General features: G+C 44.7%; 1 long non-coding RNA gene across 3 annotated transcripts in view; it reads left to right on the top strand.

The window, feature by feature from the left end:
* Positions 1-26100, top strand: part of LOC144799131 (uncharacterized) — a 510047-nt gene that overhangs the window by 374855 nt on the left and 109092 nt on the right. For 2 of the 3 annotated variants that reach the window (XR_013603756.1, XR_013603758.1), the window contains exon 3: positions 24037-24209. This is a non-coding gene — a long non-coding RNA (uncharacterized LOC144799131). Of the gene's footprint in view, positions 1-24036; positions 24210-25789; positions 25891-26100 lie in introns of all 3 variants that reach the window. The other variant, XR_013603759.1, reaches the window with a different exon arrangement.

The raw sequence follows: 26100 nt of genomic DNA, 5'->3' as shown, positions 1-26100 counted from the left end.
AAGAAAAGGAAATGCCCCTTTCCTGGTAGCATGCACCATTAGTTACAAAGGCTTTACATGTTTCACACGAAACTAAAGGACACTTTATACTCACAGCCCATAACACTCAGTCGTCTGCAATTGTGTCAGTCATGTGTGCCCTCGCTCGCAAGCATCTTCAATCCTTCCAGGTGACAAACTGTCCAACAATTCTCAAAATTCTCAAAATTGTTCAAAGCCAGTGTTCTTTTATGAAGGGAACTGTCCCCTCCCCTGCTAGCTCTGGCAGAGCTCGTGCTGCGAGCAGCTGAATAAGAGTGAAACTATTTTCTAAACAGGATGAGGACGTGGAGCCTCTTTAAGTGATACGGCGGCTGAGACTTCGCTCGCACTCGGTGACTTTATAAGTTGATGTAATGTGCCCGGCTTTCCGCAGGATCAATGCATTTATAAACACTTCCCCCCCTGAGTGCTGAAATTATACAGACGCCAAATACAAACGCAATACCATTTGCATTTTATTGCTCCGAGGAACAGGGCAGCCGAACTTTAGGGCATTCGGAAGCGTAGGAAATTCCATATTTAAGCAACGTGGTTGCAAAATATGTAAAAATGCAACCCGGCATATTTAAAATAAGGTCTATTTTGCAAGTTTACTTTGTCATGTCCTTATGTGTGGGCCGGCACTCCTCCATGATGGAAGGTACCATTGTGGCCCAAGATTGGGGGGTGGCCAATTTCCCAGCCAATCCTAGCATGAGCAGCTGCGCTTGCACATGATGCTGTCAATGTTCAGTGCAGAGGTGCCAGCTATCGACATCACCTGACTTAAGTACCTTGATTGTGCTTTCCATGCCGCTGATATATATAATTAGAGATGTTTTTTAATCTGCTTTGTACAGTTAACAGGTTTTTCCCTATGCGTGCGTTAGAACATTTCTAGAATACTGTGGCCTCTTCCTTTCACCTGTACCCTAGTAAACGGGCCACTAGCTAAAATGATCTAACTAAACCTACATTTGTTGTTGTACCATAATGATTTGCCTACTGTTTATATGATCTACAGCTAACAAGGGGCTATGGTTGCCGTTAGAATGTTTAGGTTCTGTCCACCTGGGTGTGAGAAATAAGGCAGACACTCTAGGCCTCCTATTGGATGGGTACGATATTAATTCGCATCTCTGTTCCAAATCATTTGTACACACCGGTCTTTACACTATTGCAGTTGGGTGCATAGGTTCCCGCCACGGGGTGGCTTATTCCGTTGTCCATGTGAGTCTTCTGCGGCATGAGTATGTTGATGTGGGGCCTATAGAGAGAGGTTAATAGCTTCCTAATTACCAATGCACCCCTGGTCTGAGGCATCGTGTAGGTCTTCAATTCACATTGTTGGTGCCCGGGTTGGCAGGGGGGAGCCCGACAAGAAGGTGAGCTCGAACTTCAGAAAGCAATAGGTCTGTAAAAATTCAAGTTGTGATTAACTCTTCTGCCATCTGGGTAAAACTCCATATACATCACCCCGGGGAGTGTGGTATGAAATCCTGCATTCGATTTACATGTAGAGTTAAATAAAATGCTGCCTAGTAACTGCATTAGCTGTTGCATATAGGCTTAACCTAAAAAGAGCATTTGTTTAAGGAGTGGTGATGTAAACGGCAATTCATTGCCTTTAAATTGATTATTAATGGCTTTTTGCCAACCAGGGGCAAATTGTTTTCGCAGAGTGCATAGTATTGTCAGAAACAGTGGAAAATGCTGCTTCAGAATTCAGTTTTGGAAAACTCATTGTCAAAATCAGAGCTGACGCTACATGGGACATTAAATCTCACCTGGAGAATAGGATGGATGTTGACTTTCCCGGGCTGCTTTATTGATGTCCTCTAAGCACTTGCAATACTTTATCTGAGCCATGCCTTGATACCTTCGGGTTTAGTCTGCGCGTTATAAATTGCAAAATAAATAAATAAATAAGCCATGGTTGCTGCTTATGTCTCTCACGCAAGGGACAGCCATTGACATAAGTCGAATTCTGACACTCTAGAACGACTATCATTGGTATCAGCTAGGTGATAGTTAGAACAGTCATGGAACCATTCACGAATAGGGTATACCACCTTCGCCCGGGGTCATCCTGGGGATTAACGACATCTAGGGGTAGGGCTTGACGAGACTGAGAGCCAATTTCCCAGGTCCCACTTCCCTTTCCTAGCCAAAACAGTAAGCCAAACAATGGACCGATTTCATTGGGGAGGTAATTACCATGTGAGGTGCTGTTCACTATTCTAGGGGGGAAGTTGCACCAGTCCAAACATGGCACCTGTCCAAACGACCTTTCAGGGATGATAGGTTAAAGTCAACATCATTAGTAAGCTATCCTAGGGTTAGCTGTATTGCGTGCAGCTTTCAGGTTAAGTCTTGAGGGAATATAGAGCAGCTTGTTTTACCAGTCTTTAATATCATGAATGAGTAAATGAAGGAAGAACAGGAGTATAACAGCAAATATATGTACTTTTTCTAAACACACCCCTTTAGTTGCTTTCCGAGGCTAAAAGCAAGAAATTGCAGTCAGTAAACTTATTTAACACACAAGTAAGTTGGCACAATATACGTGAGCCTATAATGAGATTTGAGGCGAATAATTACAGTGTGAAAACCTATATGGCACACAGTAATTTAGCACCATATACGTTGAGCTCTAGGGGTGTACCAAAGCCATATATTGAAAAATATGGTGGGGGAACCACGAATGGCATAGAGACAGGGCCTGGAGCCTGTAGAAAAACTACTCGGGGTCCGGATAATGGTACACACCCTGATGTCACACCAAAAAGTGCCCAAGAACCTAGTGGCGACATCACATAGTTCTGGAGATGTGTGGGATCATGTACGGTTGCCGTGGATGATATTGACCAGAGGCCAAGGTGGCGAGCGTAAAAGCCCCTTTGGGTCAGCTTCCAGCCTGGCATAGTTAGGGCTGTGCTAATCCTGTTAGCCCTAGATGCTGCACTGGCAAAAAAGTCTGGCCTTTTCTAACATAGACCCTATGGCCTAAAGGCGTGGGTGGAAAATAAGGAATAGGAGGTGATGTCCTGGTCTACAGCGGAATTTTTTAGTAGCCATACATGTGCCATGGCATAGCCATTGGGTCACTGTACTGCATACGGGATATTGTGGCACTGCCACTTGATCACTGTACTGCGCACGGGATATTATTCCTAATAAAGGTCTTTCTACAGGGCACTCTCCGTAACACTAATTCAGTCACACTACATGGGACACAAACTGAGGCTATGCTTAACACTTACAGTCGGAAGTGTCAATGAGTATGCAGCTGGCGCTACTCTTATCTAAAGCTTAGCAAGTGATGGCAATGTAAGACTAGCACGTGTACAGCAGTTATCGCCAGAAACACTAATGGTTTGTGTTTATCTTTTTCATTTATGTATGGCCGGGTCCATGGTGGACATCTGGAGTGCTCCACATCACAACAGCTGCAACAGGTGGACAGCTCAAGGGATGCTTACGTCAGTCACGGCTGGGTCCATGGCGGATATCTGAGGAGTGCTCCACACCGCAACATCATCAGTGGGTGGACGTCAAAAGGAAAGCATACGTCGAGAAAGAGGACACCAAGGGCCCAAGTATTGCTGGCAGGTGTAAGTGTTACCCATTCCCTAAGGTGGAAGTGGGAATGGTTACCCAGGTTTTCTTGGTCTTTTTCTGGTTCTTGCAGTTTCTCAAACCTGCCACGCAGGGGAGGAACTCCTCACCAGAAGTTGAGGAGCTAAAATGTGCCAGCACAAACAACGGGCCGGACGCAGGACAGGGAAGAGTTGGTTTGAGGGTCTGTGCCATGGTCAGTTCAGGAACTGCTTTCAGGGACTTTTAGCTCAGCAGCCCGACCCCCTGTCAGTGGTGATACTTCACCTAGGGGGGACTGAATTGGCCAAACTGGGGAGGCGAATACTCATTGATGGGTTCATCTCCACTGTGGGTGGGTCTTCAGGACTTGCCCGGGTGGCACAGTGGTAGGGTCTCAACTGATCCCGTGGTGGCAAGGACCCGGTCAGGGCGTTGAATCACTCGATAAAGAGGATCAACACACAGTGGGACAAATTATTTCAAGCCCCCCTCGGTTCCAGATGATCCAACATGGGTGTATTTGTCCTACCTGGTAAGGGGAGTCCATTTGACGGAGGAAGGAAGGGGCCTGTGGTCTGGGCCTGGTTGGAAGGTTTTGCTAGAGTGAGAACTTTCTAGGGTAGGTCTAGGCAGGGGGAGGCCAGATCGTCGGTTAACAATGCTGGCCTGTGGCGGTAAGGTCATTATCGGTGAGCACATATTTGAGGTCTGAGGGGGCGGGCATCATCCTATGGAGGTTCCCGCCCAGGGGGAGGGGCCTGCGGGCCACTCCCAGAACTCCAGGGGCAAGGTAATGGATGCTGCAAAGCAAAGGAGCGCGGGTAGGAGTAGTTCACGCTTTCCTTAGGCTGGTAGCCACCCCGCGCGCGTGGACTCATGACGCCACCGGCGCAGAGTAAGGGCCCTCCTTTAGTGGGTAAATGGAGTTCAGGGCGTAGACCGGGCAATTCCCGGGGTAACACTGCGCATGCGCACATCCAGAGGGGAGGCGCAGCTTGTAGGACCTGACACCGGTAGTGACCCTGCCATATGGCCAGAAATGTACAAAAATTCTAGATGAGGATGTTTAGTCTAAGTTAGGAAACAACATGTATTAGAGTTTTTGTTAAAGTCAGGCTCTCAAACTTGTTGCTAAGAATTATGTACCTAAATGTCCTGCTGAATTTTTGTATAAATTGTTGATTATGCAATTAAAAACCTTTTTTAATTTCATACTTTAATAAATACGGCCGGGCGACTAGCGCCCGCCTTCCAAAAAGTAAAGACGTCTCGTGTCCACGTTCCTGGGTATTGGGTGCCGGATTGGGGGGGAGGCGGCAGCTAGTCGCTGACCATGTGCAATTTTGGGTATTTGAGTGAATGAATCACAGCTAGAGAATCGAACCATCACAAGATTCCTTGCTCATTTTGTATTGAGAAGTCAATGGCTCCCTGTATTCTTTAACCCTGTGAACTCCCTATGGAGTTAAACTGTGGCTCTGCTGACTTTGATGTACAGTGTGCAGTGGTGTAAAACTGTGACTTTGCTGGCTTTTGGGCTCTCAACGGCGCAAAACGGTAGCTCCGCTGACTTTTGAATTCTAGCGTTGCTAGTGCCGCTTGTCCCAACTACCATGCTGTGGGCACGTACTTGCCTGCCATTGTATGTCTTGGATGGGTCTCCAATTTTCTTAACGTCCGCCTTTTCGGCTGCTTGGAACGTGTCTCGCTGTGTGCTTGGCCCGCGCTTGCTCTTCTGAATCCTGACATCATAATGCCACACTACGCTCTACGTCTTGCGTGCGTGACGTGGTGGCCATTCTCATTCAAACAGCACTTGAATTTGCTCTGTCTGACCGGAGCATGAAGGAGTTACCCGGACTATGAAGCAGTTACCTCTGATCGGTAACTAACTTGTGCACTCTTTGACTTTAGTTTATGGACACATTATTGTTGACAGTTCCATTTGGAGTAGTGCAGTTAACTTTTTACTTTATTTTATTGCTGCGCTGTACTTTACTTGATTTGGTTACCTCTGATCCATATCTAACTTGTATCCATGTTGACTTTCATTTGTTGGCAAATTATTGTCAGTTTCATTTGGAGTAGCTTGTTTGCATTGTTACTTATTTTATCACTGCGGTATACTTTCTTGTTTTGGCATTTTACACATTTATCTTTTACTCTCACATATAACTGCCATACTTACCAATTTAGTGTTAACAGCGTTAGTTTAGTAATTGTTCCATTCATATCCCACTTTTGGACTTGCCTTGATTTGTGTGTGCAGCCATGCAAAATGTGACAGCTCCACCATTTTTCCTATTGTCACCTGGTGATCCACCTATCAGGTGGCAGAAATGAAATAAAGTGTTTGAAAGGTACTCCAAGGTGTGTGGGACTAACCTTAGTGTGGAAAGGAGAACTGCACTTCATTTGCATTGACTTGGCTCGGAAGGGCAAAAAGTATTTGATCACCTACCTGAGACGCTTGACCTGAACTTGAATGAGTATGTCAAGTCAAAGTCAAAGATAGCTTTATTCGTTTCTATTAAAAAAATCATAAAAGCACATAAAATTACATGTATATACAATAAAATTCAGTAATGAATTGATCAATCAACAAAGCAATCCTCTATACAGTTCAATTAAATTCTTTTTCAAGGAAATTTGTTAACACATTGAGGATCTGCATCTAATAATACTTTTTAAAAACATAGAGACCGCAGTTATGGACATTTCATCTTGTAATAGTTGAATCCTAAAAAAGGCAGGTCTGCATTGTCTCAGTCCCCATACTTTTAGCAAGGGTAACAAGTATCTCTTCCTACTATGTGAGTAAAATTTACAAAATAGGATACAGTGTATGGGTGATTGTAAAGAGGAATCATCACAAGGGCATGGTATTAAGTTTTTTGACCAGTCATTTATGTCTGGAAAAGTGGCCAGTCTAAAGAAAGTACCAATTCTTAATCGTGTTAACAGCATTCTACTATAACTGGACCACTTAGGTGATAAGTACAACTGAATGCCCGGGCCCTGCAATAGATATTGGTGTTGGATAACAGACACCTTCTTCCCCTCTGCCTGCCAGCGTTTATCTTCCAGATACTCAAAGCAGGCCTCCTTCAGTGCTTTTCTGGAGATAGAGGATAAGGTAGACGGATCATTGTAGAGCTCAAGGTGGCCTATGTCTGTTAAGAAAGCTTTTACATATCTTTACCACTGGATATGTTTTGCGCCGTGGTGTTTAACACAGTCCTGAATAATGGCCCTATTAAACTCAGTTTCAGTGGATGACCATACTTTGTGCCACAACAAAACTGGGGAAGTCTTTACCAAGTCTGATATATGGGCCAAGGCAAGCTCCTTGTGACATACATAAGTGGAGGTACATTTTGGGACGGCTAACAGGTCTCTCAGAAAACCACTTTCACATGTTTGAATTTCTGAGCAGTCTGCAACCCCCCAGATACCTGCCCCATATATGGCAATCAACACGCATTTAGCCTTATATATATCCAGCAGGATGCGTACCGGCCTTCCCCCCAGTTTGTTAGCAAACTGTTTTACAGCTCCAATGGCCAGGAAAAAAGCCAATTTCCTTTAAGCTACAGCTGTAGACCACGGGCTTTTTTTAATTAAAAACAATCCCTAAATATGAAAAGGTATTGGTAAGACCTAACTTTGACTGTTTTAAGAAAGTGTTACAAGGTACATTCGTTTTAGATGAGCAGCACATGGTAAAGGTTTTCCCAATGTTAATCTTTAAACCTCCTACGCCCATGTATTCTTAAAAACTAGTTAGCGCCTTCTGGAGGCTTACTTGGGTCCTCGCCATTATAACCGCATCATCTGCGTACAAAAGTATAGGTACCGCAACACCTTCAATGCGGGGGTAGTCCAGATCTTGGTCAATTAAGAAAGTTGCCACACTATTTACATACAAATTAAATAAAAAGGGTGCCAAAATGCAGCCCTTTCATTATTTGAAATTTGGCTGTGCATTCACCGTTTTTGCTGAAACGCACCTTCGCCCCTGCCCCTCTATACAATTCTTTTATGAATTTAAGGATATTAGGGTCAATGCCGATATCTTTTAGAGTGTCCCACATCACTTCATGACTCAGACAGTCGAACGCTGAACTCAGATCAACGAAGGTCATAAATAAATTTCCCTTTTTGGCCACTACATACTTTCCCGTGATCATGGCTAAATTAAGACCTTGTTCGACAGTGCCTCAGCCAGACGTAAAACCATACTGGAATTTAGAAAGGGCATTTACTTCCTTGGCCCATGCATGTAATCTATTCAGTACGATTCTGCCGGCCACTTTCATTAAGGAGTCTAGTAGTGATATTGGCCTATAACACTTAGGACCACTTTTTAAAAATTGGCACTACAATCGCCTCCTGCCAGGTCGATGGAAATCCATTTTTATTGCAGCTATTTAGTACATTTGTCAGGAGGGGTGCCCAAAGGGAGATATTGGCCTAATAAATGTCTATCGGTACTCCATCTGGTCCTGGAGCTTTATTTGAGGAGCTTTCTGTAATAGCTAATTCTACTTCCATTAAGGAGAAGGCTATTTCCAGAGGGAATAGTCCCTGGGTATCATGCTCCTCAGTTGTCTGGTGGCCAAGACATTCTGAGCTAACTAATTCATCTTTCTTGTATAGTTTAGAGAAATGGTTTACCCATATGGCCTCCTCTATAGCTATCTCGATTGTATCCGTTTTCCTTTCTACAAAAAAGGGGGCATTTACGGTCTTCCAGAAGGCGGTATTGTCTCTCAATGCACACGCCTTATGGAGGGCTTCCCAGGCATCCTCCTATAGTTCTAGTTTCCTCTTCTTTACTGCAGCTTTATAACATAATCTAGCTGACCTTATATCTGGAATGTTTTGGGGTATTTTTTTAAGAATTGACATTAAAAAAGCGTGTGCTTTGCTACACTCTGAATCAAACCAGCCTTCAATCTTAAGTCTCTCGCCTTCCCTTGACCTGTGTGTTAATTGATTACAGATTTGACCTGTTATTTTTTGAAAGGCAGGTACAACCAGTGCTGGGCTAACCTCTTCCGCAAGACAGATCATAAAATCATTTAAATTGCCTGATATTAGAGTATGCAGGAAAGTGACTGGATCCACCTTATTCCATTTTATGGAATAATTTAATTCTAGACAGTGCAATCCCATGGCGGTAAATGTTTCCAGCCACGTCTGTGTTCTGGGGATTGTCCGTCCCAAAGCTAAAAGATGAGGAAATTGGAAAATGATCGCTCACTGCGTTGTCCTCCGTTTTAAAACTCAGAACACAGCGGTGGTAACTTGTTGTTACTAGTGTGAAGTCGATCATTGACCTGAGGCCCCGTACATTAAAGGTAGGTTGAAAAGCCACCTGATGGCTACAAAACTCATTTGCGCATCCTAAATCCCATTCATAAATCAAGTTAATAAAAATATTCCAAATCTTAGAGTGCTCAAAATGGGTACAGGGATCTCCCATAAGATTGATCAGCCCACATGTGCCAAACTCACTGTGAGGGCATAGGTGGCAATTAAAATTACCAGTCAGAATGACACACATCTCTTGTTGCCCGGAATCCTGTTGAGTATGGAGGATGCTATTTAGGTCCTGAGGACCTTATCTGCATCATCCTTTGGGATGTTGTTATATAAGTTAATCAGGAGGACCTGTTGTTTTCCTCCTACCTTAAGTAGGAGTAGCTGGTAGTAGTCTCCCCCTGTACTTAGAGTTTTTACCACCATGTTCAACATATTTGATATGAAAATAAAAAGACCACCTGAACTCCTGCCCCTACTAGTCTGTTTTGCTGCTGTGAAAAATGTGCGATAGCCATTTATATGTATCTACTTTTTTTCCAAACATTCCTGTAAACAAATGACGTTAAAATTATCTACAAATGACAGGAATGTGGGGTTATTAACTTTACTTGATAGTCCCGCTATATTCCAAGACAGGAGGGTTACATTTCCCCCTGACTCCACCTGAATGGGACTACCGTTATCCTGAGATTTAGGTTCTGGAAGTTGTCCGTAATCCCCCAACCGGTCACTTAAGACCGTTGGGCAGTGAGCCCTACTGGCCAGGTCTTCATGGGCAAAGATAGTTCCAGTACAATCATTGAGTACCTTCCCCTTTACTAAAGGACAATCGATAGTGAGGTTATCTACCCCATTATCCAGCTTTTGCTCAAATGATGGATTATTTATAGGATGGGCGGCCCTACTTAAAGGTGTGTTTGTGTTAGTTAGCCCCCTCCTGCACTCATCTATGCTCCCTGACCCCGTTTCCAGTCAGTCCACCATCTCGAGGCAGCTGTACCTATTAGTGGTGGGAATCCCCCTCCAGTTTTCCATATGTAAAGGATTCCTATTTGGATATCCTCCCCACTCTTGGTATCCTACATTCCCCGCATTATCCCAATGCCCTCCGTAATCAAAGCCTTGATAATTCCTAAGTGGGTAGAAGTATGAAAGCCGTCTAGTTTCTATCCCTACATCACTAGTTTGTGTTCTCCATGTGCAAATATAATCAACCGTGCGCCGGTCCTCAAAATTGACCAGCACGCAGTCCCCTTTTATTGATTTCCTCTCATGTCCTACCCATGGCACCCTACGCACCAATAAAATCTTGCTTGACATATTTGGTGGTTGGGGGCGATTTATGTTGAGCCAATGGGAAACTTTATTTTTTAAAGACCAACTTGGTTCCTCGACAAACTCTTCCAGTTCCGGTATCCCTGTCAGGACTACTACGTAAGGACTCGCCTCTGGGGGCAAGTTCACAGCAAATCTGCCCTCTGTATCCCCCCTTCCCCCATGTTTTTTAGGGTGAACGGCGGGGGTAATGGATGGATTCTCCTCCCTCCCAAGTTGCTGAAACGGGCCAGGGGGTCTATCAGCTACTTTCTTCTCAGTTACAGTTGCAGGGTTAGAGATTACTTTTTTCACTGGTGTTAAGGGCTTTTTTGTTGGTAGTCCTGCTTGACCAGCCTTGGGGGGTTTAATATTAGGTATCTTTTTTGCCCCAGGGTTCACTGGGTTCTTGGTCAGGTTATGCAATTCATTAAGCTGTTTTTCAATGTTTACTAATCTAATTTCTAGTGGTGCGAGGAGGTTTTTAAATAGTTTCCCCATATTGGCTAAAAGTTGACCCTCGAATCCTCCTTAATTTCCACATTCGTGCTTATTAAAACCTCGGCTCTACTGGGGTCCAAAACCATATTTACTACTTCTATTGACAATCGTTCATGCCCTTTCTTACTAGACTGTTCTTGGCCCATTCCCTTTTTATTGGGTGTATTACAAGTGCCCTTAGGTTTAGCTACTTTGGATTTTTTTGCCCCTGGGATAGTCATGTTAAAATTAATGCTTTTCTTTTTAGGAATTGCACCCTTCCTCCTCTCCCTGGATAAGCTGGTACTTATTTCTTCTTGTGAGCACTCCAAAATGAGTGACAGGATTTTTCCAAGTCTGAATCTGGATTCAACGATGAGTCTAATAGGGAAAGCGAGGTTGATTGATCTCCCTCAGGCGGCATACTATGCACCTCCGCATTAACCTCTAAGAGGGCTGCTCCCTTTACCGGTTCAGGGGTGCGAGCCGCCGCAAGGTGCCCCATAGATGACCTTTTTGCAAATGCTAAGTCTTGGGACACCCTGCGTTCCATTAGGCTGATACCCTGATCAATTACTGAATTTGCCCGTGTTATGAAGTTATCTACGGTGCCTGTTAATTTAGCTCCCTCTGCAGCAGTTTTGCTCCTGCTACCTCGAGTAGACATGATTATTAGTTAACATAATGTGTATCCGCAGTTCAAATATAATTAAATGATGTCACACAGGCATACATACAATTTACTCTGTTGTAGGCGAAAGAGGCGAAAGAGGGAGGGCCCGGTCCGGTCTCACCCGGTCTTTAACGGGCTTAAACGGGCTCGCCCTTGGCCCGAACTTTGCCCGGGCGAGTCCCGCGATACGCAGGAGGGGCCTGGTTAAAAAGGGCGGGTAGGCTGGCTAATTAGGGGAAGATGTAAATAAAATCGGATGGATGCACAGCGATTTGAAAGGTGATCACCCTGTTTCAGTGATGTTATGGTGATTTTATGGTGCTCCGCAAGGTGACGTCGAGTGCCCAACGGCGTCGGTCAATATACGTGAAAGAAGTGAAGCTAGAGGATCTCTAGTTTCATCCCTTGACAGGCACACATATTATTGTCTTTTTTGGTGAAAAAAGACTTCCATTCAATAAGTTTTTCTTTAAATGTCTTTATGTTTCATTGCATTTTTAGCTTCGATATTTCAAAATTGCTTCATATATCATCAAAATCATTGTGGACAATGTTCACTTCAGGCAATGTCTTTAAAACGTGTCCAATGCATTTCGGGCATTAACATCATGCCCTTCATCAGGGAATCGACACTGCGAAACAATAATATGAATGGCCATTAGTGTGGCTTCTACCTGTATCAATGTGTATGAAAATAAACAAACAAACATATTCATAAACATGATCATATTCACTCCTGTTTCACACTATGCACATGTTGATGAAAATGAACAGATAAAAATGACATAATTAAACGGTGGTACATATGGTGAGCAGGGTCCTACGTATTTGGGGGCAGTTGTGGGCTAACAAAATATAAATGTAAGGGCGGCGTGTCACTTACATGCCTGTCCAGGGAAGTTAGTCAGTTCTGTGAAGAAACAATACAAATGTGGTCAGCGCATATTGGTTGGGTGCTTCGGTGAAGCACTCGGAAGTTAAATCTGTCGGGTGTCGGTGACTGACCTGAAGTGGGGTTGGAAAGTGTTGCGGTCCGTTTGGTCGTCTCCAGGAACGCCGGCACAGGGGATTCTGGCCGCGTTTAGATATTTTGAGGTCTGCCGGTCATGTGATGCGTCACGTGTCAGACATGGTGGAAAGACTATGAAAGTCTATTGTGTGGTCGAGTGTGGTTTGAACGATCATGGGAAAAGGATAAAAGTTGCGGACTTATCTTTGGGGTGGACTGTTTGCAAACTAATAAAGTGTGAAAATACATCATTCTTGAAACTGTTCAAAAAATGGAGGGGACAGATAACAACAAACACCTCCTAAGAAGAGAGAACTTCTGGATTCAGAAATTGTCGACCCAAAAACCGATGGGTTTGAATGAAAGAATTGAACTGTCCTGTTACCTGTAAACATTTGCTCTATTGACCTCACCTTGTGATTACTGTGTTTGTTCATCATTAATATTGACACTCTTATTGTTTACCAGCATCTTACCCCGTACCTTTCATTTAGTTTCTACATAATCATCATTAGCCATAGTGTTAACAACAACACCTTCTAACCCCAGATACCCACAGTTCGATCCTAGACTCGTGCACATTTTCAACATTTTTTCCAAAATGTTGTCCGTCCACTTTTCTACCAGCTGTCATTTTTTCACACTTTATTAATTTGCAAACAGTCCACCCCAAAGATAAGTCCGCAACTTTTATCCTTTTCCCATGATCGTTCAAACCACACTCGACCACACGATAGACTTTCATAGTCTTTCCACCATGTCTGACACGTGACGCATCACATGACCGGCAGACCTCAAAATATCTAAACACGGCAAAAATCCCCTGTGCCGGCGTTCCTGGAGACGACCAAACGGACCGCAACACTTTCCAACCCCACTTCAGGTCAGTCACCGACACCCGACAGATTTAACTTCCGAGTGCTTCACCGAAGCACCCAACCAATATGCGCTGACCACATTTGTATTGTTTCTTCACAGAACTGACTAACTTCCCTGGACAGGCATGTAAGTGACACGCCGCCCTTACATTTATATTTTGTTAGCCCACAACTGCCCCCAAATACGTAGGACCCTGCTCACCATATGTACCACCGTTTAATTATGTCGTTTTTATCTGTTCATTTTCATCAACATGTGCATAGTGTGAAACAGGAGTGAATATGATCATGTTTATGAATATGTTTGTTTGGTTATTTTCATACACATTGATACAGGTAGAAGCCACACTAATGGCCATTCATATTATTGTTTCGCAGTGTCGATTCCCTGATGAAGGGCATGATGTTAATGCCCGAAATGCATTGGACACGTTTTAAAGACATTGCCTGAAGTGAACATTGTCCACAATGATTTTGATGATATATGAAGCAATTTTGAAATATCGAAGCTAAAAATGCAATGAAACATAAAGACATTTAAAGAAAAACTTATTGAATGGAAGTCTTTTTTCACCAAAAAAGACAATAATATGTGTGCCTGTCAAGGGATGAAACTAGAGATCCTCTAGCTTCACTTCTTTCACGTAATTAGGGGAAGAGGCACCAGCTGGCAGCAACAAGGAATGCTGGTCCTCGCAGTCCCCTGCACCGCGTCTCTCCAGCAGCAAAGTTGGTAAGTCACGATTCACAACCCAGCACAGGGGCCACTAAAGAAAGGCAGCTGATATCGATGTTCTCCACACACCTCCAGGGAACACACAAGAAGGCTCAGCAGCACGCGGCACCCGCGAAGTGGGGGCCGCAAGATGTAATATAGGCTGCGAGCGGCAGGCAGGCTAATTAGGGGAAGAGGCACCAGCTGGCAGCAACAAGGAATGCTGGTCCTCGCAGTCCCCTGCACCCGTGTCTCTCCAGCAGCAAAGTTGGTAAGTCACAATTCACAACCCAGCACAGGGGCCACTAAAGAAAGCAGCTGATATCGATGTTCTCCACACACCTCCAGGGAACACACAAGAAGGCTCAGCAGCGCGCGGCACCCCGCGTTTGAAATTTGCATGTTGAAACTAGAGAGGCATTATCTGCCCAAAGTAAGTACGATCTTGGAACGTTACCATTTCGGTCACAGGACTCAAAATAATGGTGAATGTGTTGAAAACGGCATAACTGCTTTGAGGAAGTTAGGGTCCTCTTGTAAGTTTGGAGTATTATTAGAAGAGAGAATAAGAGATCAGTTTATGCTGGGATGCAATGTTCAGAAAGTCAGGGATGATATTTGGCAAAAGGATGATCCCTTGTTAGAGGAAGTGAAAACCATTGCTAAACAAATAGAACATTAAAAAAAAGTGTGTGGAGATCATTACCAAACATGAAAATAAAAATGATGTGAGGTGAAAACATCCTCTAAAGCAAAACATATAAAAAATGGATATAATGTTAAGCCTGATATGAGGGTTTCTCACAGCTTCCAACCTAAGTGTTACAGATGGGGCAATGCAGGACATTTTGCAAATGACAAGAAGTGTCCAGCATTGAAAGCTACTTGTTTGAATTGCAAAAAAGTTGGGTATTTTACTGCGGTCTGTAAAGCTAAGAAAAATAAGGCGAAAATTAATGTAATTTCACATGATCCCAATAGTGATAGTGATACCTGTCCTGACCTTGACCGTGGTCAAATTGTTTCCCAAGTAACAAACAATAATAATAAGGGCCCCATTGATGAAGTGTTTGTTGAAGGTAAAGGTACTAGTGTGTTGTGTGATTCGGAGTTGAAAATTACCATTGTCTCTAGACAATGTTACATCACAACTTGAAAGATAAGGTTAAAAGTTTAAGAGCTGACATCAAACCCCATGCCTATGGTGGAGAACCCATAAAACTCATGGGATATTTTCATGGTCTAATTGAGTACAAAGGTAGGTATATTTCTGGTAAAGTTTATGTATCACATAAAGGTGATAGCATCCTAAGCTGGTTCCACCAGAGGGATTTATGTGTGATTTTAGATCCTAATAATGATCCGCCAATAATATTGAAGGAAACTTTTCAGGTGAGTGAACTTACCACACAAGACAGTATGGATGTATATACCTCAACCTTGAAGAAGACATTTCCCAGTGTGTTTAGGAATGAGTTGGGATGCCTGCGTGACTATGTGCACAAAATTCGACTGGTGTCTGGAGCTGTGCCAGTAGCAGGTAAAGTTGGTGGTGTTACCCTTGCAGTGAGGGATGAGATGAGACTAAAATTAGAAAAGCTTAAGTCAGAAGGAATAATTGAGGAGGTTGAAGGGAATCAATGGTTGGCGCCAGTGGTTACCGCCCAAAAATCTGACGGAAGCCTCCGTTTATGCATGGACTTGAGGGAGCTCAACAAACAAGGTGTGGTGCTTAAGTATCCGCTTCCTAAAATCTCTGATATGCTCATGCTCTTGCAAGGAGCTAAAGTTTTTTCCACCATAGATCTTAAATCCGCGTAACATCTGATAAAGTTGGATTAATACTCCAAAGACTACACTGTGTTTTTAACGCCATTTGGAACCTTCAGATTCATAAGGCTGCCCTTTGGGTTGATGTCGGCAGCCTCTGTATTCCAAAGGGCTTTGGTGAAATTGCCAATGACAAGGCAATGAAACATGTTGGTCCAATTACAACATCGAATGGTATCAATTTAACCATATTTTAAACAGTGCAGTTTGGCAGCACCAGAATAAAAGTGATTCAGCCAGCCAAACCTCACTATTTTATATATTTTATGTTTTGTTGGTGTTGGGTGTAGGTACTTGTTAAATCTTTTTCTGAACACCTGTCTCTACCCTACTAGGTAGTGTATTTGTACACTTCCTTTCTGTCTCTCTATCCTGTTTGGTGCACATCTTTTTGCACTCTTTTCATCCTCCCTGCAAGGAAAGTAACCGATGATGAGAAGTGGGTAGACCGGTCATTCACAGACCGGGAACCCCCTCGGGTGTCACGTCCGTGAGGTACTTTCCTTGCTCCCACACATATTTTCTTTATGTGTTGTACCTTGTGCACAGTGTTGTTTGTATGTTTGAAGGCATGTCCGGACCTGTAACGCAGCACTGGCCTGACCTGGCCGCTTGGTGAGCCAATAGGAGGTTTGGCCCCTGAAGTTACGGAGTCTGAGATTCACAACATGCAGGCTGAATAGGGCTTCTTGTTTCAGATTTGTTGAGTGGGGGACTGCCCTGGATAGCCTTTTTCTCCCTCGTATCCCTTTCTGATTGATGGACATAAAGAGAAACCAATCGACTTAACCAAGGATGAAAAAAAAAATACTTTACTGAATCTGCAAGGACGGTGCTCCTGGGCCAAATGGCTCACCGGTAAGCATCTTCAGGGAAGGCATGGATCTTTGGGCACCCTTTATACACATCCTCTTCCAAGAATGCCCCATGTCATCCAACATCCTGGCCTCGTGGAGTGGCTCCCTCTTAGTTGCATCCAATCCACAAAAAATGCAATAATACAATTCCTTTGAATTGCAGATTAATCACCTTATTGGATCTGGAGGGGAAAGGTTTTTTAAGAAACTGCTGCGCGAATCAGAGGCCTGGGTCACAGACAATAACATCATCCCATATTATCAAATGGGTTTTCAGCCAAAGGCGTCAATAATGGATAACGAGATAACCCTTTCATATTTGTTGGATAATGCAGTAAAAAAGAGTTTGAGCCTGCTCTCTGTATGCTTTGTAGACTACAGTGCAGCTTTGATGGCATTGATTGGAGAATCCTACCGGCTAAGATTGCCTCATGGGGGATCCCAAGGAAATCTACTGGCGACAATAACAGCCGTGTACACACATACCTGGGTCCAAATCAAGTAAACTCAAACTCATACCACTCCCTAACAAAAAAAACCGAATAAAGGTCTAAAATAGGGATGTGTCATCACTCCAATACTGTGCAACTAGTATACTGCAGGCCTAAGGCTGACTTTGTCGAAAGGGAATCTTTTCCCTCCGTGAGTCGGGTCCCTCAAATTTCCAATTAAGTAGTATGCAGGCAACTTGGTAATATTAGATCACACTTGCATTGCATGCAGAGAGCACAAGGCATACTACACGATTATAACACCATAAATTACTTAAAAGCAAAGCTGCAATAATCAAGCGAGGAAATAAATATCAGTTGAAATGGAATTTGGTCCCCCTAAACATATCCACAAACTGTAAATATAATTAACTGGGTGTCTGGCTGTCAGACAGTGGTAAATCCGTTCTACAGGCAAGAGCAATCGAGGAAAAGGCAGCTAAGATATCATTTGCTCTAGCAAAGCTTCACCATAACCTACAGAGTCCAATAGCCGAAGAGATACGAATAGCAATTCAGACTAAACTGTACCAACCGTAAACTATGGGCACCTTGCCTACCCAGGAAGGCTTACAAATACTCTAGAACAATGTCACACTGCAGCCTACATGAAACGTTTGAGAGTCCTAAAACTATAAGTCAGACATTATTTATTTTGACATGCGGGTTGGTGAGCATGGACATTGAATGCAAAATGACCCTAATAAAATATTATGGTCAAGTTATCACGGCCAAAGAAGGCTCCATGAAAGGTGCTTTGCAGGTGATTTTCAATGATGCAAGAGGCCCTTGGGCAAGATATCTCTATAATTCTTCCACTACACAAACCTTATCACAGAAAATTTGAAGGAGAAGACCCTGACACATTTCCATCTAAAGAGCATCCTCAAAAAACAACGAAAGCAACTCTCAAAAGACCTAGACTTGAACATAATCAGGCACTTCCTGGGTACCTTGTGTCTCTGCCAATCACCTGAGGATGTCATCTGCCAGCCATACTTGAAGGCTCCAAGGGGGAGGCATGCCCTAAAGAACATTCTATTTACAAGACTCCTGGCACTGAGAATATGGGAATTTAGAATGCATTGAAGATCTAAAACTCCAGGACAGCAGCAGTGAAGACTTTGTGCTTATGCTTCAGAATCTGTGAACCACTTACTATGTTGTTACCCAGCACTCTAGTACCAAAGGCATCTATTATTAAGATCAATATTTTTGCAGCATGGCCTCAGAACCTGAAATGATGCAGTGACTTATGTCTACATGTGTGAGGATGCAATGGAGCTAGCAAGATTTGCCAAATATTTTGTAAAAGCAGCCAGTCTATTGCGGGAGCACAGCCTGTCGCTCATGGCCTTAAAGTGAGTTGATACCTTGACACGTGCACTGAGAAAGGTAATCTGTCTCCCTGAATTCCTCTCCTAAAATGACGACGTTGGGAGAATGCTTAACAGCTTTTTGGGGTCCTCCACTTTGAAGATATTGCTTGCACTCAACATACTCAATGAACACACGCAAGCAGACATACACACCAGCATGCGCAATCCACACATATGAAGTAGATTGCCCTCAGCATAGATAGTACACTTCATACATACCACAACAACATGCCACATACCCCCACATTTACCATCAATCATTTAATAATCTTTACTTTCATCTTCAATTTCATAACACGTCCACCTGGGACATATTATGATCTATATTCAAGTAAAGTTCCACAATCTGCACAGGTACCACCATATCATATATTATATAGCAACCCCCACAACTCCTACACACCTTAAACCCAACCACCGACAGATGCATAATAACACCACATTATAATATGATAACACTACTCAAATAGGATGAATATAGGTTCCCCTACTTTGAAAACTACCAATACTCTGAATACTGGCATAGGGTACAAACCTAACCTGCCTGTCAAATTATCCCATTACATGCCAACTGCATCGCAGCAGGACCGACAAATCCAGAAACTGTCCCAGGCTCGCTCGCCTTACCAACGCCTCCTGCTGAGGGCCCTTCCACCTTTGCCTGTAACCGAAACACATTTTGATGTTGCCAGATCCCCAACTATTGTTTCTTTATTTATTTATTTTCAGCTTTATATGGGGCAGACCAGACCCAGTGGATGACAGTGCACTTCACAAGATGCCATGTCACATGTTATGTGTTACAAAGGAAATGCTTAATTAAATAGTAAAAAAAAATATCCAAGGCTTTGCGGGGGGATTAAACAACAGGCAATATGTACGAGTTAAAGGTTACCCAAGTAGGCTTTTGGAGAGACCGCACCGCCAACCAGATGGGAGGAGGCATCGCCATCATCCACAGGGACACCATCCACATCACGACCAACACCGACGACACCCTGACTACCGCCGAACACCTACACTTCCAGATCCGCACCGACCCGAAGACCACCCTCAGAGGCACCCTGATCTACCGACCCCCGGGACCACGCACACAATTCAGCGAGGACATCGCCGACTTCGTCAGCCCGCATGCCCTCACCTCCGCTGACTACATCCTCCTGGGGGATATCAACTTCCACCTGGAGAACAACAACGACCGCAACACCATCACCCTGCTCGACAACCTCGCCAACCTCGGACTCAAGCAGCTGGTGACCACCCCCACCCACCTCGCCGGACACACACTCGACGCCGTCTTCTCATCCACCAAAGACATCGACTTCAGCCACGCCATTGGATTACACTGGACGGACCACAGCTGCGTCCACTTCACCTTCAGAAAAACGACTATCCACCACCACCAGCAACAGGTTGCTCGAAGAAGCTGGAACAAGATCACAGCCGACCAGCTCGCCGCTTCCCTGAGCCAGCACCCTCCCGCCAGCTCAGCGAACCCCAGCCAGGCCGCCGACAACCTCACAAAGTGGATCAGCAACTGCGCGGACGAACTAGCCCCACTGAGGACCCCGCCCAGCAGACCCGGCAGCAAGAAGGCCCCATGGTTCACCGACAAACTCAAGAGCTCCAAGAAGAACTGCCGAGCCCTCGAGAAAGCCTGGAGAAGGGAGCCAACACCGGACAACATGACCACCCTCAAGCTTGCCACCCGAAAGCACCACCGACTGATCCGCGCCACCAAGAAAACTGCATTCAAAGACCGGCTGGACAACAACGCACACAACTGCAAGGAACTCTTCAACATCGTGAAAGAGCTCTCCAACCCCAACGCCGAAAACAACGACATCACCCCATCGCAAGACCTCTGCAACTCCCTCGCCTCCTACTTCCACAACAAGATCGCGGACATACACAACAGCTTCAGCCCTCAACCGACGCACGCCACGACCGAACCACCGCCCCCCACCACCCTCCGCGCCTGGACTCCGATCAGCACCGAAGACACCGTCCGCATGATGAACTCCATCCACTCCGGATCTCCGACCGACCCCTGCCCTCACCACGTCTTCAACAAGGCCGACGCTGTCATCGCACCCCACCTGCGGGACATCATCAACACCTCCTTCGACACCGCCACCTTCCCGGAGAGCTGGAAGCACGCCGAACTCAGCGCCCTACTAAAGAAACCAACAGCGGACCCCACCGAACTCAAGAATTACCGCCCCATCTCGCTCCTCCCGTTTCCAGCCAAAGTCATCGAGAAGACCGTCAACAAGCAGCTGGCCGCCTTCCTCGAGACGAATGGATCCCTCGACCCTTCACAGTCTGGCTTCCGAGCCAACCACAGCACCGAGACCGCCCTCATCGCTGCCACCGATGACATCCGAGCCCTAATGGACAACGGAGAAACAGCGGCCCTCATCCTTCTAGACCTCTCCGCGGCATTCGACACTGTCTGCCACCGCACCCTAGTGCAGCGCCTCAGCAACGTCGGAATCCAGGAGAAGGCACTGGAATGGATCATCTCCTTCCTCGACGGAAGAACACAGAGAGTCCGGCTACCACCGTACAAGTCAAAGGCCACCGAAGTCATCTGCGGCGTCCCTCAAGGATCCTCGCTGAGCCCCACCCTCTTCAACGTCTACATGAGCCCCCTCGCGGCCATCGCACGCCAACACAACCTCAACATCATCTCCTACGCTGACGACACCCAGCTGATCCTTTCCCTGACCAACGACCCCGCCGCCGCCAGAGCCAACCTTCACGAAGGGATGAAAGACGTAGCCGAGTGGATGACGACCAGCCGCCTGAAACTGAACTCAGACAAGACGGAAGTCCTCATCCTGGGCGCCTCACCCTCCGCCTGGGACGACTCCTGGTGGCCCCCCGCCCTGGGCACCACACCCAAACCGACAGACCACGCACGCAACCTGGGCTTCATCCTGGACTCCTCCCTCTCCATGACCAGACAAGTCAACGCCGTCTCCTCGTCATGCTTCAACATCCTGCGCATGCTACGGAAGATCTTTCGGTGGATCCCCACCGAGACCAGGAAGACGGTCACCCAGGCCCTCGTCACCAGCCGACTGGACTACGGCAACGCCCTCTACGCCGGAACCACCGCCAAGCTCCAGAAGAGACTCCAGCGGATCCAGAACACCTCAGCCAGACTCATCCTCGACATCCCACGACACAGCCACATCTCCGGACATCTGAGAGACCTGCATTGGCTCCCCGTCAACAAAAGAATCACCTTCCGCCTCCTCACCCACGCACACAAAGCCCTACACGATCAAGGCCCGAGCTACCTCAACAACCGCATCAACTTCTACGCTCCCAAACGCCATCTACGATCAGCCAGTCACGCCCTCGCCGCCGTCCCCCGCATCCGAAGAACGACAACAGGAGGAAGGTCCTTCTCCTACCTGGCCGCCAAGACCTGGAACTCCCTCCCGTCCGACCTGCGCCTGACCCAAGACCACCTCTCCTTCAGGAAGAAGCTCAAGACCTGGCTGTTCGAGCAGTAGCAGCACCCCCCCCCCCCCCCAAGCGCCTTGAGACCCTCCGGGTAAGTAGTGCGCTCTATAAATGTCCTTGATTGATTGATTGATTGATTGATTACATGCACCGGGTATGTGTGGCACAGTTTACTGTCCACAAAAAACATAATCCTGTGGGTGTATACCACTTTGTTATAGCATCACACAGGTCTTTTAGGATGTGAGGTGTTTTAAACAACAGACATTTAAATTCCTTTTAAAGAAATCATAAAAAGAAGGCACTGCACTGATTGCCTGACACACCTTTGGGCACTTCAGGAGGACTGCTTTAGTTTCTGTGACTTTTGGAATTATTTGGCCCACATCTGCATATCTGCTCTAACGTTGGGGTTGATGATCTGAAATGGTCAGTTTCTGGGCTATAGAGAATGGGAATCCCGAGTGAAGAGTCTGAAGGGTAATGCCTCAGAAGAGCTTCAGCTGATGTTGTGCTACCTTAGCCAGAGATTTTCAGGGGTGCATCCTCCGTCAGTAAGATTTAGGAAGTATGAGCTTCATATTTCTTGACAATCACACTCGTATATGATGTTAAAATACATTATAGGAGAAGCAGGCCACATGATAGGAGCTTACGGGGCAGTGGAAAGGGATAGGAATGCGGATTGGTATGAGTACATAGGGGTCGATTACGATGGCGGACGGACCTGCGTCCGTCCGCCACCCCCGAGGTGGAGGGACCGCCCGCAGGGGCAGTGGCGGTCCCTCCGTAGGAATTAGGATGTGACAGCCACCCTGGCGGTCACATCCCGTATATTTAACATTGCGGCGGGTGCTGCTTTAAGCAGCACCCGCCCCAAAGTTGAAAATGCACGCTATGCATTTGCATGCACAAAGCGGCAGGCACCGCATGGTGCCTGCCGCATTGTGCATGCACCTGCAGGAGGGTACCATAGGTACCCTCCATGTGCACCCCCCAACCCTCCCTTCAACCTGGGGGCCCGCAACGGGCCCCCAAAGCAGGAACCGTATGCCATATCCCCAGCACATCCTAATATGGCTGGCAGTGTCTGATAGACACCGCTACCATATTAGAGTTTTTCCGCCGCGGTCGCAAGGCGACCGCAGCGGAAAAGCGGCGGACGGTCTTCCCCTCCGCCACGGTCCCCCCGCCATCGTAATATGGTGGGGGAAGAAAGGTGGCGGACGGACAGGGATGGGGGATGGATCGCCACCCCCTGCATGGCGGTGGCGATCCGTCCGCCATCCTAATTGACCCCTAAGTGAGAAAAGGACGATATATTGAAGAATTAGCAACATTTTTTAGGCCTTAGAAAACAGAGATGAGAGAGAGTGTTTGTGTGTGTGTGTGTTTTTGTTAGAAGGTGCATGGAAAAATCCCAGGTGAAATCTCATAGACACCTCACCGTACCCCACTGAAAGCACCTGAACCCAACTATTCATCACAAAATACATTTCTTATGGGGGTGCAGCACCCCCCCTCCTGAAGCTACACCTAGTGTGATTTTATTTGTGATTGCAGTTTCATTTGCTTCTCCAGGACGAGGCGAAGCCTAGCACTCTGGCATACTCCCCAATGATTTGATGCAAATGCAGCACAGCGCATAGATAGAGCATTTTTGCTTTTCGGGTGAGTGTCGAGTTAACGAGAGTCCTTTATTGAAAGGTGACAGTCATTTTGAAACCACTGGGTTGTGAGGCGTGAAGGTGAAAGGACTCAGTTTTCAAATCCTCCAGTGTGACAGTAATTGATAAAGCGAGCAATAAGCCAGTGTTTTTTTTATTGAAGTTGCTTAGGGTTCCCTATTTGTAGAATATGAAGTCCGGTAACAACTTTTTATTTTTGTTAATTCTTATGTTAACTCTTGTGTTCAGCAGCCGTTTACACAACTAAAACCGTTCAGAGATTACAGCAACTCAAACTATTTTCTTTCTTTACACAGAGTAAAACGTACCCAAACTAACAGCAAACCTTTAGTTCTCTTTACTCCACCCAAATTTTGTTTGAACAACTAAAGAAAGAAAGGAGAGAAAAAGAAAAACAGAACAATAATAGACCTGAGATGAAGATAAAGGAGAAACTCGAATTGAGTGTGAACAACAGACTTTGTAAGAGGTAACCATAATAAACCATATTTAATCCTTTGTTGAAGATTAAAAGAAGAAATTGTATCTATTCTGTGATTAGCACCATATTTAATAATTTGACAAAAGATATGGATTCCGCACACAAAAAGTTATATGTCCATTCAAAGTCAGTTTAACACAAATTAATGGTGATGTTCCGAAGAAATATCCAAGTCGTTGTGTTTTGTTTTTCTTATGAAATATATTCTTTATTGAGAATGGCGAGAATACATCAAATTGATAAAATCCAAAATTCATAATCCATTAGCCGACGTGTTTCGTCCCCATAGGGACTTCTTCAAGGCTATAGAAAAACATATATACAAAGACATTTAAAATATATACATATGTACAGATGCAGACGCAAGAACATGAATTACTGAACTATTTACAAGAGTGATAAGTTGCGCAACAGTTAGCCATTTTAAAATGACAGTTAGTCTCTTCCATGTGAGGCTAATAAGTTCATTTTATCAAAAACATCCTCTCATGTGGTCACAGAATTTTTTGTATCTTAAGAGGCCACTACCTACGCTTTGGTAAATATAACACCATATTAATATTATCCCGAAACTCAAATACTAAAGGTTCCACAACTATACATTTTCAATGTTTACAAGATGTCGTCATAATAACATACCTCCAAATTTAGATCAAGGTGATTGTTCCTTTAAGAAGCTTTATGTCGGCAGTTACGCTCTTGAAACACAATCCATAAAATAACAGTGTTGTCACCTAAAACAAAAAAGTATATATGTACATTGTTCCTTCGCTCTAATGTTCAGTCTGTATACAAACAAATATGTTTGTGACCAAAAATGATAACGTAAATGAACAGATAAATGATAGTATCAGTTTTGTAGAAGCCACTATTCTTACATATTATGAAAAGCACTGGCTATGCATAATTCAGTTAAAGCCTGACCATAGTTAAAAAGGCAAGCGCCATCTTAAGCAATCACATCGCCATACTAAACGGGTGCATCTATATGTTTATGACCCACTAATTTTGTGACTTAACGGTGTAAACATCAAGCATTTATATTAAGCCTACACGAGCAACACACAGAAACTCAATTACATAAGTATGTGAATATATCTCGAAGAATTACATATATTCATAGCACATTGATTCCTGTAAAGAATCTCATAGCAACAAGCTAGGTGAGGTTTCGTATCTAAAAAACGAGACGATATCTTGGATGGGTGCACATTACATTAATATGTTCTGTTCTAAAGCATGATGTCACTTTGGATAACTCGAGGCAGCTACGCAGAAGCCTGCACGGCAAGTCAGGCATATGTGGACTATTTATACAAAAAGCAGACTCTGCTCGAATATCTATATCGTGTCAGAGACGCATTAATTCCTATATGGAATCTCGAAGCTGCAAGCTAAGTACGGTACTTTCATACATATACCGCGATGTCTACGCTTATTTTGTTTTTCTCACAATATGCATTTAAGGGCTATCATATTTTGTTTTTTATGGCAGTATTCGTTAATTATAAATACGAATACGTGAACTAAATATAGACTACAATAAACGTATATACTTGCCTCTTTAGGTGACAACACTGTTATTTTTATGGATTGTGTTTCAACTCAAGAGCATAACTGCTGACATAAAGCTTCTTAAAGGAACAATCACCTTGATCTTAATTTGGAGGTATGTTATTATGATGAAATGTTGTAAACATTGAAAATGTATAGTTGTGGAACCTTTAGTATTTGAATTTCGGGATCATATGAATATGGTGTTAAATTTACCAAAGCGTAGGTAGTGTCCCCTTAAGACACAAACAATTCTGTGATCATATGAGAGGATGTTTTTGATAAAATTAATGTATTAGCCTCACATGGAGGAGACTGTCATTAT

This window comes from Lissotriton helveticus, chromosome 12 (assembly GCF_964261635.1).
Source record: "Lissotriton helveticus chromosome 12, aLisHel1.1, whole genome shotgun sequence".
In the NCBI taxonomy this organism is placed as follows: domain Eukaryota; kingdom Metazoa; phylum Chordata; class Amphibia; order Caudata; family Salamandridae; genus Lissotriton; species Lissotriton helveticus.
This window is presented reverse-complemented; position numbering and strand designations above follow the sequence as displayed.